This window comes from Cajanus cajan, chromosome 10 (genome assembly GCF_000230855.2).
Source record: "Cajanus cajan strain Asha chromosome 10, NIPB_CcT2T_4, whole genome shotgun sequence".
Classification (NCBI taxonomy): Eukaryota; Viridiplantae; Streptophyta; class Magnoliopsida; order Fabales; family Fabaceae; genus Cajanus; species Cajanus cajan.
The window spans coordinates 34,849,331-34,862,461 of NC_138526.1; the positions used below are offsets into that span (position 1 = coordinate 34,849,331).

The 13,131-nt window shown below is 33.3% G+C and overlaps 1 pseudogene across 1 annotated transcript; it reads left to right on the plus strand.

The window, feature by feature from the left end:
* Nucleotides 1-993: 993 nt before the first annotated feature.
* Nucleotides 994-4,065, plus strand: LOC109796256 (uncharacterized; annotated as a pseudogene). Its single transcript, XR_014429962.1, has 5 exons — nucleotides 994-1,887; nucleotides 1,976-2,187; nucleotides 2,486-2,603; nucleotides 3,467-3,565; nucleotides 3,753-4,065. The product of XR_014429962.1 is annotated as an uncharacterized LOC109796256 (transcript).
* Nucleotides 4,066-13,131: the final 9,066 nt, after the last annotated feature.

Here is a 13,131-nt window from a genome sequence, read left to right on the forward strand (position 1 = left end):
AATATTCAATTGTAATTAAAGAGAAAAATTGATTAAATGATGATATAAAAATAAAAAATAATGAAATATCTCGACCAACATCAGAAAAGAAAGAGGAAAAGATATTGACAGAAAAAAGAAAACACTGACAAGAGAGTTAGAGATTAGAAAGAAAAGAAAAAATGGTTTTACACTGCATTTAAAAATTATGATACTATTGGTTAGAAGCCCAAAGCACACATCATCATTTGTTGAACATCAGTTTAAATCACAAGTTAAATAAATTTTTAGTTTCATGTTGTGGTATTTAATTCTTTATTTAACTCTTTTTTTTTTTTATATTATGTTTTTCGCCTTTCATTTTATATATACCGTATGCCTTGTTTATATATAGTAAATTTGTGGTGTATTTATTTATTTTTTTTACCTTGGATTGGTGTTAAGGGGTATAACATTCGAGTCTTCTAGGTTCTAGAAAATATTAAAAAATTGTTCCGAAAGTGACCAAATCTTTTTCTTATTTTATTTTCATATGTTAATTAGATTAGTAATTGGATAGTTTGAATTCAATCGTTTTCAATTATTTAATTTTGTTTCATTTAGTTTTATATTAAAAATATATGTTAAAAACAATAGTATGAGATTTACGTTTGTGTACCAATTTTTTTCTTAATTAACACTACTAGAAATATGTCATTTACCCATGAATTTTCATGCGAAAAAATATTTATAGGAAATTATTATAAAAATTCTTACAAATATAAATTTGCAATAAATTATTGCAAATGTTTTTATAATTTTAAAATCGCAGAAAATTCTTGCAAATTTTACTACAAAAATATTAATTATATAATTTTTTGTTGCAAATAAAAATTTCTAAATAAAATTGCAAGAATTTTTTTATTTTCCTACAAATTTTGTTTTAAATATAAATTTGCAAGTAATTTGTTTTTTTTGGTGAGTAGCTGCCAATTTTCTTATTTATGATTATTTTTATTAATTTAAAAATTGAAAATATTTTTGACTCCTCGTAAACGTAAACACATTTCCGTCTTCCTTCACTGTACTGACTGCATTCACCACCGCAACACTATTTTTCTCATCCTCTTCGTTTCCGTCACCTACGTAGTCTACACGCTCAAGCTCGTCTCCACCTCACGCGCCTGCAACCACCTTCCCTTCGCCACTCACACCTTCTCCGTCAATGCCTCCGCCTCCGCCTCCGCCCTCCTCTGCCGCCAGTCCCGCCAAACCAACCCCGACGACCGCACCGCCCTCCGCCACGTCGTCTTCGGCATCGCCGCCTCCGCCAAGCTCTGGAACCAGCGCAAGAACTACATCAAACTCTGGTACAGACCTAGGGAGATGCGCGGCGTCGTCTGGCTCGACCAGAACATGACGCCGGAGCCCGACGAGGACTCTCTCCGCCGGTGAGAATCTCTGGCGACACCGCCAGGTTCAAGTACACGAACCGGCAGGGGCACCGGTCGGCGATCAGGATCTCGCGGATCGTGTCGGAGACGCTGCTGCTGGGGCTGAAGGACATGCGGTGGTTCGTGATGGGCGACGACGAAACCGTTTTCGTGACGGAGAACCTGATTCGCGTTCTGAGGAAATACGATCTTAACCAGTTCTATTACATTGGAAGCTTATTGGAGTCCCACTTGCAGAACATTTTCTTTTCTCGTTCCACATAACATCTGTTAGGGTTTTTGTTTTCTCTTCTTTTCCTAATTTTTCTCACCGCACAACACTTTATTTTTTGTGTGCTTTTGAATGTAGATTTGAAGTACCAACTCAATGAGATAGAAGACAATGCTTGTAATCTGAAAAATGTAAAAGCAGATGTTTACTCAACTCAATTAAAGATCATTGGTTAATGATCCAGCAATTAATGATGGGAAAGAGGTATTTTTTTCATTGAGATAGAGTAGATTAATTTACTAATAGACATGACTTTCATCTGATATTAGGCCTAGCTCTTGTAACCCCTCAGGTCATTAAAGGCAGCATCTTGAATCAAATCACCAATGCCACACAAATGATAAAGCTGGAAAAAGATCCACATGCAGCGTTTGCACTAATTATTGATGGGAAAACTCTAACATATGCCTTAGAAGATGATGTCAAGCACCAATTTTTGGGATTGGCTGTTTTGATTGTGCATCTGTTATTTGCTGTCGTGTGTCTCCAAAGCAAAAAGCATTGGTAGGACATTTTTCCCTCTATACTGCATTTCAATAACTGATCACTAATTCACTATAAATGATGCTACTCACAATTATTGGAGTGAAAAACGTAGACAATTACACTCATAGCTTTATGTTGATGTTATATGGGAAAGATTAAGTATGGATCCAAGAGTTCTGTTGTGCATTGTAATTATTTAAAGGCTTCTATCGGTAGAATTTCCTAATTTAGTCTCTGTCTCTATATCAATTGTCAAGTGTATGAGCATATATAAAATGTGTACTGCTTTGTTGCTTTATTGGAATCGGGTAACAAGGTTAGTGAAGGAAGGAACTGGGAAGACCACTTTAGCCATAGGTGATGGTGCAAATGATGTTGGCATGATTCAAGAAGCTGACATTGGTGTTGGAATCAGTGGGGTTGAAGGTATGCAGGTCAGTGTATAGCTCTTTTCTGCATAATGATGTAATACATAATTATATCTGCATATGATGTATTCTATAAAATATATTTTTGCTAGTTGCAACACTATATGCTTTATTTTTAAAATACAAATAAAATTTTTGTATACCTTTAAGAAATGACTGGGGCTAGGGATAAGGGGGAACCTGTCATGTTTGTTTGTGTTTAGACATTGTTCTTTCAAGTTGAACTCTGGAGCAGATTTCTTGTCAAGCCTTTTTGGTAACTTCATAGTTGTCAGAGCTGACCAAGGGCGAAGCTTCTTGCTTTGCATGGAACTTATCTAGCTTCCTTGTATTTTCTTAAATTCTTTTATTGATAATAGACAGGACCAGATGAGGAACACAGTCTGAATTTACTTATTTTTGATGATATTGAAAAGCTAAAATTTCTGTGTCCACCACTGTTTTCCAAACTATCTGCTGTTCATTCCCTGAGCGTTAAGAATTCATGCTAGTTAATGTTATTAATTTTTTTACGGTGATTATTATTGGTCAAATAAAATGTCTGCTAGCTTCTTTGGAGTTTGGAATGAATTTATGGTTTTCTACTATGAATATGGGCTAATGGGCTATATAGAAAATGTCAGCTGATCAATATTTTGATCAACAAATTTGTATGCTTCCCATTCATGTGAAATGTAAAATGACAAACTTGTTGATTCCAGTTCATGTTTACATTATCAATTGTGAAGAATAATTTAGTTAAAATCTACAATTGGCCTAGAACAGTCGTTACTATAATTGTTAAGATCAGGAAAAAAAAACGTGTGTTTTTTTTTTCTGTTTGGAAGCCTGTAACATTTGTGGAACTCAAGCTTGCAAGTTCTTTTTAGGCAGTAATGGCTAGTGACTTTGCTATTGCCCAATTCCGATTTTTGGAGCGGCTTCTGGTAGTCCATGGACACTGGTGTTACAAGAGAATTGCACAAATGGTAATTCAGTAATTGATATATTCATCTTGAATCTTGATCATTATTCTCATATCTTGAATGCCTTTGATGTCTTGTTCATTGTTTTCCTGTGCATGAATGGAAATGAATGTAATATTTTTTGCATTCTATTTTTGTTATAAATGGATTCATATATTTTCCTTCTAAAGTGATCTGTTATGCATGCCAGATATGCTTCGAGAGTTAAGCCAACTGATCCGCATTCTAAATGGCTTTGTTGAAACCACCTTGTGAATTCTAGCATAATAGCGGGGCATTCCATCATCATCATCGTAAGTAGCCCAGACCTGGTCCTCTGCAAAGGAATTTTCAGTTCTATCCAAGTCAAAATTGTGAAAATCAAGATATGGAACGTTCATTGTTACATAGGCCGACTTCTCCTTTACAGTATCATACGTGAAAGTTATAAGAATTGTGAATTTGCAGGGCATCATAATATTAAAAAAAATTATAAAAAATTACCTGCGATTTTTCCTAGGAAATTTACTTGCGAATTTGAAATTTTGCAGAAAATTTACTTGGGAAATTTTAATTTTGCAAGAAATTTACTTGAAAATTTTAAATTTCGTGGAAAATTTCTTGCAAAAATTTTGTGGATTTTAAAATTTGTAGAATAATTTTTGCAAATTTTCTAAGAATTTTTTTTCTACAAGAAAGTTTGCTGCCATTTTTTTTTGCAAGAAAGTTTTCTATAGATTTTTTTATAGCAAAAATCATAAGAATTTTTTTTATGAATTTTAAAATTGGCAAGAAACAATTATCTACGAAGGTATTAGCTGCGAAAATAAATTTGTAGAAAAATTCGTAGAAAACTTATTTCCTACAAATTTTAATGAAAAATTCCTAGGAAAATCCTTAGGTAATAGAAAAAATTCTAGTAGTGTAATAAGATCATTTTGGGTTTTTAGGATTTTAAATAAAAAAGAATTTTATAACTCATGTAATAATTTATAATATTAATTGAGTGGCCATTCTACCTCTAATATGTACTTAAATGATAGAAGTTTGTAGAATGATCTTTTGATATCGTGAACCTCGCTCATTGTTATCCCCTTGACAAGTGTACCAAATTGTACAAGTAGTTCAATGATAAGTATGAGTATCATCTCTTAAGTGACTTATGCAACACTTGACACAATCACTTGTTATCCTAAATTGAGTTACTAAAAAGGAAGATTTTGATTTGTTGCAATAAAGAATGTATGCAAACAATGTGGATGTTATGAGAAATCTTTTTGGAATTTTTACAAACACTTAGAGTGCAAAACTTGATTTTCAAACCAATATTGATAAATGTTGGGGTTTAACTTCACCAAACCTTCCTCTCATGTTTATAAACAAGCTCAACCTAGTTATAATTCAGAATTTATCAATCACTCACAAATATAACCACCCCTAAATTCCTTACAAGTTGGAATATAAGTTTTCTAGATTAATATATCAATTCTTGAATAGTTTAACCACGAAACCAACTTTCAAAAATAAGAGCTTAAGAAAGACTGATGACATTTACTCTATTCCTAAATATAAGCACCATTAGTTGCTCTATTTCCGTTCAAAGGTTCATAAATATCTTCCAATCTCTTAAAAACCTCAAGTTCAAGTTAGGGAGATCAAATCATAACAAACATTAAGCAAAGAAGACAGAGTAATAAAACTGAAAAACAACTAAGATTGATCAAACCCTAACAAGGGAGAGTTTAGCTACACATAGACATGTAGGACACACTACAAAATGATGAAGAAAAGAATAAGCTTGATCTTGAAGGTTCTAGAGCTCTCCAGCCGCCACATAGACTTAAGAAAGGTTCCTTAATGATTGTCTTCGATGCTTCCTCCCCTAGGTCATAAAAACTTTTGTCCTATTTGAATAATGACATGTTATCACTTTTCACAGTAAGCATGAGATGTCGTGCTGAGCGTGAGATTTGGAGTTGGAAAGGGATTAGTTTCTGGAACTGTGATGCTTAGCCCCAGTTTCCACACTTAGCCTGAAGGTTAGAGTTTGTTTCATTGACTCTTTGTCAAGCTGAGGCTGAGCGTGGATTTGAGACTTAGTGTGAAGACTTAGCCAAAAAATCCTTCTATTTTGAAACTTCACCAATTTGTCCTTTGTCCCTTCCATGTTTCCCAATTCTCTCCTAAGCTACAAAATAGCAACCAAATGCTTGTAAGTTACCTAAAAACATGATTTAAAGACTAAAATTAATCTTCTACCAATTGAGATGCTTTTTGAGTTCAAAGTAAGACCTCAAGCCATCGAAAATTGATATAAGCGCTTCACATTGGACCGTAAACTTAGTGAAATCATAGCACTTATAACTCATAAATTCAAATAATTTTCATTAAAAATTCTTCCAAGATGCAACAATTAATAATGTTAATTGAATAACATTTTTATCTTTGACATTATTTGATTGAGAGTTTAATGACTAGTCATTTGCTAGCTTAGATTCTTGTGTAAAGATATATATATTTTAAGATAAAACACTAATAAATAAAGAAAATATACATTAATTAATAACATTAACTGAATAGTTATTCTATCTTTCATATTATTGTAAGGGTTTAAATACTAGTTATTTGCTAGCTTAAACTCTTATGCAAAAAATTTAAATAAAATTTAAAAGTTATCATCTTTTGATATATTAAAAATAAATATATATTGCAACCAATAACATTAATTGGGTAACACTTCCATCTTTAACGTTATTGTGAAACTTTAATGAATAGTCATTTGCTAACTTAAATCATCATGCAAGCTTTTTTTAAATAAAAATATAAAAAGAAGTCTTTTCATTAAAAATAATAAAAATTAAAGGATAAAAAATATTTTTGAAGGTTAAAATAAATATTTGTAAACTTATAAAATTTTACACAATTAATTAAAGGTACTATTTTTAACAGACGTTGTAGAGTGTTAATATTTTCCCTACACATAATTGACTTTTGAGTCCAACTCTATTCTCAAAGACCATTTTTTTTAAAAGGGTTTTCCAATTTTTTTCCTCAAAATAAAATATTAGTGGCAACTTCATAAAAAATATTTTTGAATCATTCTCATCATGATTTCGGTTGCGACACTTATATTATATTATATTATATTATATATTGTTGAATTTATTATTGAGATTGTTGAAGTTATGGTAATTGCTGAGTCAATTACTAAGACAATTATTGAAGCCCCTCATGAAGATCTTTATGAAGACCGAAGAAGCTTTAGTTTTAATGATGTTAGCATTAGATTTGTATAGATTTATTTAGTTTGCTTCATTCATTTTTGTATTTCATGGCCTATGTTGAAAATGATATTGTATTGCTCGTTATTAGACTTAGGCTTGGATGTGTTTGCTTATTATGATGAATTAATTTCAAAATTACATTTTGTTTTAGAAAGCATAAAACTCATATTTCAACTTAATGTTTCTCATTTCATATGAAAACATAATTAAGAGATTAAAATGTGTTTTGACATAAAATGGAACTTGGTTCATTCAAAAGAATTCATGATTAAGTCAGGTAATAGATTACCATTTGAGGTAATAGATTACTGAAACTTAGTTTTGAGGAGGAATTCAAAATCCTCTATGTGATAATTGATTACCTATTGATGTAGTTGATTACCATGGTGACTTTTGAGTGAAAACAAGTGAAATAAGTTGGAAAAGCATCGAGATAATCGATTATCAACTTCAGTAATCGATTACCTCTACTGAAAAATGAGTTTTATGATTCATGGAACATGAGATAATCGATTACCAGGATTAGTAATCGATTACCTCTGTTCTTGTTCCAATAGATTTTAGTTTCATTAAAAATTGGTAATAGATTACCTAATATTGGTAATAGATTTTTTTAATGATGAAATCTTATTTGCTCTATAAATATAATTCTTTTCAAAAAACTTAAAAGAAGGATAACATATTTGATTAGAAAGATCAAAAAGTGGAAAAGAAAAACATTTTCAAGAATCTAAAAATCATTTTTCTAGTGAAGATTGTTAGTCCCTTAGCCTCAATTAACTTAAGAGGGGGGGGGGGGTGAATTAAGTTTTCTTAAATTTCCTCTTATAAAAACTTTTCCAATTACTTCTTTATCAAATATAATTCCTTAGACAAATTTGTATGTAAAGAATGAATGATGATGCAAACTACACAATTATAATTAATAACAAGAAATTAAAAGTGTAGGGAAAGAAGAATTGCAAACTTGATTTTATATTGGTTCGGCCAATCCTGCCTACATCCAGTCCTCAAGTCTCCCACTTGAGATTTCCACTACTCTTGTAAACCTTACAAGAAAATGAATCCTCCAACACCTCGGAACTCCCTTTCCTTGTGTTGAGATTCAAACACCAACAAGGAGAAAAACCCTTTCTCCTTTACAGATCCAATTATCTATTAAGTATTACAGAATGACTCTCTTGAAGAGTGGATATGTAACATTGTTAAAAAAAAAAAAAAAAACAGGCTGATTCAGTAGCCCAGAACGGGCCGTTCCCAAACTGGAACGGGCCGTTCCAAGCTACTGAATTGAACTACATATTGTAGTTGAGAACGGGCCGTTCTGGGAAGGAGAACGGACCGTTCTGGAGGGAGAACGGGTCGTTCTGGAGGGAGAACGGGTCGTTCCGGATGAGTCCCGGAACGGGCCGTTCTGATTTCAGAACCGGCCGTTCTGGGCGTGAATTTTGTGCGTGATTTGGGAGTTCGGAACGGGCCGTTCCGAACTCGGTACGGGCCGTTCTGGGCTAATCCGAAAGTCTATAAATAGGGGGTTGGGGGCCTTCAGGAGTTTTGGAGTTTTTAGAGAGAAGTTTTAGAGAGAAGGTCTCTGGGTCAGTGAGCTCCTTTCTCTCCCAAATTTCTCTGTTTGACTCCTTTTCTCCTCTAGATCAATAACTCCTTCTGTCTTTTCTTGAAATTCAGATTAGAAAGCTTGTTTTGGGAGGACTGAAGTTCCGAGTTGAGCCTCGAGGGGAAATTCTACTTTTGTTCAGTCTTTGGCTATCTGAGCCAATCTTCAGGTAAGGGAAGCTAGAATGTTTGTTATTTAAGTTGCATGTGAGTTTAGAAACTCAATTGATGCATGAAAGTTGAGGATCCATGGCTGGATCGGAGAATTCGCTAATTGTTCAAAGTCTTGGAAAAAATGGGGTTTCTGGTGAATTTGATGCATCAGATGGGTGCATGTTGATTCTAGGTTTATTTAAGTTGTATGGAGCCTATGTATTGTGTTTTGTGTTTGCATGTGACTGGATTTGTTGGTTTGGATGAGAGTTTCTGAACTCTCTGACTGGGATTAGGCTAGGCGCAGGTTGAGTGCGCCAGGCATGGAAGAGCTTAGGGCTCTCAGGTTGGGATTAGGCTGGGCGAGCTCAGGCTTCGCCGAGCGTAAATATGTTAAAAGTTAAAATGTTAGATCATATATGTGTGATATATGATGTATGGTGCGGTGTGATTCATATGTATGCTTTGTGATGATACGTATGAATGTTTGAATATGAGTATGACTGTTGATCATAATGGTGGGTAGACCATATATGATGTATGATGCATTATTGCATGTGACGTCTTATGACATGTGTATGATTGTTGATCATGATGGTGGGCAGACCATTATGATGTATGATGCATTATTGCATGTGATGCCTTATGGCATGAGTCTAGCCTAGGACTTGAGGAGAGGAAAAATGTTTTCGGACTGGAAGAGCTCACATAGAGTCTCTTGAGAGTGGTGCTTGGATAGGCCACTGATATATGAGAGTGGTGCTCTGGGAGGCCACTGGGTTGGGTGAGTCTCCTCTAAGTCCTTAGCTAGTGTTGGAGCGGGGTATGAGGTCGAGGGTTATTCCCTTAACCAAGTACTCGGGAAGGTGCGTGGATCCTTGCGGATAGTCGGTGGGCGAACTCCACAATTGACTTGGTTAATGCATGCCAAGGTCGTGGTAAGCCCGTACCCAGCTGTGCTATACCTCGATGGATCTGGACTTCCAATTGTGTAAGTGACATCATCCGAGTAAACCCGAGGGAGGATTATATATCCTGTTTAGCTGTGACCGAGCGGGCGCATTGGGCGTGAAAACGGTTGGGGTGGTTTCGGTAGGATGGAATGTCACTTATACAGCTCTATTGTTGTGGAGATCTCCTAGGTGTATGCGTGACGACGCATTAGATGATTGATATGCATTGATATCTGTCATGAGATGCATTTATTGCATGATTATTAATATGATGAAGTGTGGTGTTTGACTTCATGATTGGTGGATTGTATTTTATGCATGAGTAGTATTGGATAGAGTGTATGGTGTGACTCTATGAATACGATTGTGTAGTATAGATTATTATGATTCATTTGTGAATTCTAGCTTATCCTTATGTTTCCATGTGGTGGAACTGCGATGATCATACTTGGTATGGGAGCAGGTCAGGGCTAGCTTGGAGTCGAGGTGACCGCTGCGAGACGGGGAGTTTGATCCTCGTGTTAGGGTTACCATTTTGGGTAGCGATTTTTGTCTGTTTGACCGACACTAGAGAATATTATTTTTGGGATGACTGTACATATATGGCATTTTATTTTGTATTTAAAGAATTTGGTTATTTTTATTCTTATCTATACTTGTATGTATGAGTTATCCAATTTAATATTTTCCTTAGTTCACTAGTAGTAGTGCGATTCCACTAAGTGTAGAGACCATGGTGGGTCGTTACAGGATATTACACTTTCATGATCTTTGATGAACTCTTTAGAGATTTTGCAAATGATTTTGGCCAAGTGATTTGTAAAGATTATTTTCACAATAAATTTCGTCACCTTTCTCTGAAAAATTATATGTATTTATAGACAATTGTTTCTTAAGTTATGTCTTTTCATGAAGAGTTGTAACTTTCTATAATTTTTCAAAAAATAGGCTCTGGTAATCGATTACAAGACTTGGTAATCGATTACAATGGTTAAAGTTCAAAAAGATTGAAACGTTGTATAATTTAAATTCAAATTTTGAAGTTTTATCTTCTGGTAATCGATTACAAGGGTCTGGTAATCGATTACCAGAACACATTTTGTATTCAGAATTTGAACTTTGAAATTTCCTGTTCTGGTAATGGATTACATTTCAATTGTTGCGGGTTGCATCAATTGTCTCGTGGCGGAGGCTAGGTGGGCCAAGTCACTGTCGAATCATGGCGCTTGGGCTCCTACGCTCTTAAGTAAAAAGAGTTGCATCCTGACTATCAGCTATAGCTTTTGGCCTAGTGGTAAGCGCTCGATCCAACAGTTGGTATCAGAGCCAAGGTCATGAGTTCGATACCCATCGGGGCAATTGCTGAGGGGGAGATTGTTGCGGGTTGCATCAATTGTCTCGTGGCGGAGGCTAGGTGGGCCAAGTCACTGTCAAATCATGGCGCTTGGGCTCCTACGCTCTTAAGTAAAAAGAGTTGCGCCCTGACTATCAGCTATAGCTTTTGGCCTAGTGGTAAGCGCTCGATCCAACAAAGATCAAATATTTTTCAGAACAATCAAAGAGCAAAGAAAATTTAAAAAAGATGTTATTTTAAAAGAAGTTCAAGAAAGTCAAGATTGTTGGACAATTCTTTGTGGAAGATCAATCTACACATCAGGTGTATCAATTCTGATCTTTAACCTTTTGTTTTGTATAGCCGGATATGCTATGGTATGTGACTCTTTGAGATAAAGGTATCTCAAGAAAGAGTGAAAGAGAAATCTTGAGATAGGTTTTCTCAAGTGAATTCTTGAGGTGCAAGAATTCTAATGATTGTATAATCTTGTGGGATCAAGATTAGGTGATTGTGTTTTTTGATTATAATATTGCTTGTACATGGTGTTTGTAAAGAATATTATAGTAGAAAGTCTAGATTTAGTAGGGAGCTAAGTCTGAAACTAGATGTAGGCTTTTGTATGGTTGAATTAGTAGATCACTTTGCAATTTCTCTCTTTTTACATTCATATCTTGTTATAATTCATATTGAATTGATAAAAAGAATTTCAAGAAAGCAAAAGAAATGTTTTCTTGAATATTATATATTGTTGATTTGTAAAATCTAATATGATATATGCAATCTGGTAATAAAGTGAAAGAAGATAATTACTAAAATCAATTTTGATTACAACTTCTATTCAACTATGTAATAAATCTTATATACTTTGTATTTTGTTTAGCTTGTAATCTGAATGTGACTAGTAAAAAGTTGTATAAGAAAGAAAGCAATTAGCAAGAGAGCAAGAAAGACCATTAGAAGTTATCTAAGCGAAAAATCTATTCAACCCTCCTTCTAAATTTGTGTTCTACCCGGAACCAACATATATATGAGGAGAAATTATCACTTACTCCAAAGTAAGTTTTAGTAGACTATAACTCATTTTCTACATCAAATTTTAATGATCCAACCTTTGAACTAAAAATTCTTAATGTATATATCAATTTTACAAATTTAAAAAAAAAAGAGTTGAAAACCATATGATACTTAGTTATATAGATTAAAATCAATGTATAAAATATTTTCATGATTATTTGTCAACTTGAATTAACAAAATGAAGTATCAAGTAATTTTTAAATTTTAAAAAAATTTGTAAATTTGATCTATGCATTAATAATTTTGAATTTAATGGTTGAATTATTGAAGTTTGATATAGAACATAGATTATTGAGTTAATGGGTCCCTTGTATCAAGACTCGCTCTTTGAGTTAATGGGTCCCTTGTATGTATATATTAATTAGCAAGAAAAAGACATTTTGTGCCTAGTTGTGTTAAAAAAGATAAATAGTTATTTTTATGACTAATTATTGTACTTTCAAAATAAAATAAAATAAAATGAGAAGTTAGTTGTTGGAAAAGGTAGTTTTTGGAAGTTATAGAAAAAAAATAAGGGAACAAATGATAAAAATGGAAATAAAAAATAGTTATCATAAGGAGTATCTTCTTTATATACTAGTGTGTATATGTGTTTATATATATATATATATATATATATATATATATATATATATATATATATATATATAAAGAAAATGAAATCACTTATGTTTTTTAAGATATATTGCAAAAATATGAAAGTTGTTTTTTGAAATTGTCACTTTTGATGATAAGAGAATAAAAAATATAATTATAATTTTTATTAGTTATAATAATTTATTATACAATATATATTATTTATGTATATATTTATATTTATAATTTTCAAAAAGTTTGGGGAGGGGGTCATGTCACTATTAAGCTCCACCTCTGGTTTTATTGTCCAATTATAATGATTTTGTGTTTGGTTTTAAACTCGAGACTATGACGACCATTGCTGAACTTTTTGATTATTTTTTTCCCGCAATGAGAGGCATTGTCAGTGTCGAAGAGTTTGAGTTTATAGAAGATTTGGGTTGTGGTTAACATAAGCATAAGTCATTTTTCTTCAAGAGAGGAGGAAGAAAGTTCAATGATCAACATTAAAAAATCTTCTTTAAGGGTTACTTATGGTGCATGTAGAAAGAGGTAAAACTGGATACATCAAGGACTTAGAAATTTTGGGCAAAAACTAC